The sequence below is a fragment of the Sinocyclocheilus anshuiensis genome, unplaced genomic scaffold, assembly GCF_001515605.1.
Source record: "Sinocyclocheilus anshuiensis isolate Anshui unplaced genomic scaffold, SAMN03320099.WGS_v1.1 scaffold434, whole genome shotgun sequence".
In the NCBI taxonomy this organism is placed as follows: Eukaryota; Metazoa; Chordata; class Actinopteri; order Cypriniformes; family Cyprinidae; genus Sinocyclocheilus; species Sinocyclocheilus anshuiensis.
This window is the reverse complement of record NW_015544145.1, coordinates 438,818-439,270: the sequence shown is the minus strand read 5'-3', so window position 1 is coordinate 439,270 and position 453 is coordinate 438,818. Positions and strand designations below refer to the sequence as shown.

Below are 453 nucleotides of genomic sequence, written 5' to 3'. Positions count from 1 at the left end.
CACTTCGAGTGAAGTTAACCTGTGGCAAATTCAATTGAATGGGTATGATTTGGAAAGGCACACACGTCTTAATAAAAGGTCTAACAGCTTATAATGCATATGAGAGCAAAAACCAAGCCCTGAGGTCAAAATAACTGCATGTAGAGCTCAGAAACAGGTTTGTGTCAAGCCACACATCTGTGGAAGAGTTCAGAAAAAAAATCGGCTGCATTGAAGGGTCACAGAAGCATGTTGTCTCTGTTACCCTTAATGGAAGAAGCTTGAAACAACCAGGACTCTTTCTAGAGCTGGCCTCCTGGTGACCAAGAAGCTGATGGTCACTCAAGTTGAGCTCCATGATCATACAGGTGCATCTCAATAAATTATAATGTCGTGGACAAGTTCATTTATTTCAGTAATTCAACTCAAATTGTGAAACTCGTGTATTAAATAAATTCAATGCACACAGACTGA

The 453-nt window shown here is 40.0% G+C and overlaps 1 protein-coding gene across 1 annotated transcript in view; it reads right to left on the bottom strand.

Moving 5' to 3' along the window:
* The window catches only part of LOC107695132 (hsc70-interacting protein-like), an 11,998-nt gene that overhangs the window by 4,697 nt on the left and 6,848 nt on the right, over window positions 1-453 (bottom strand). The gene's annotated exons all lie outside the window — the stretch shown is intronic.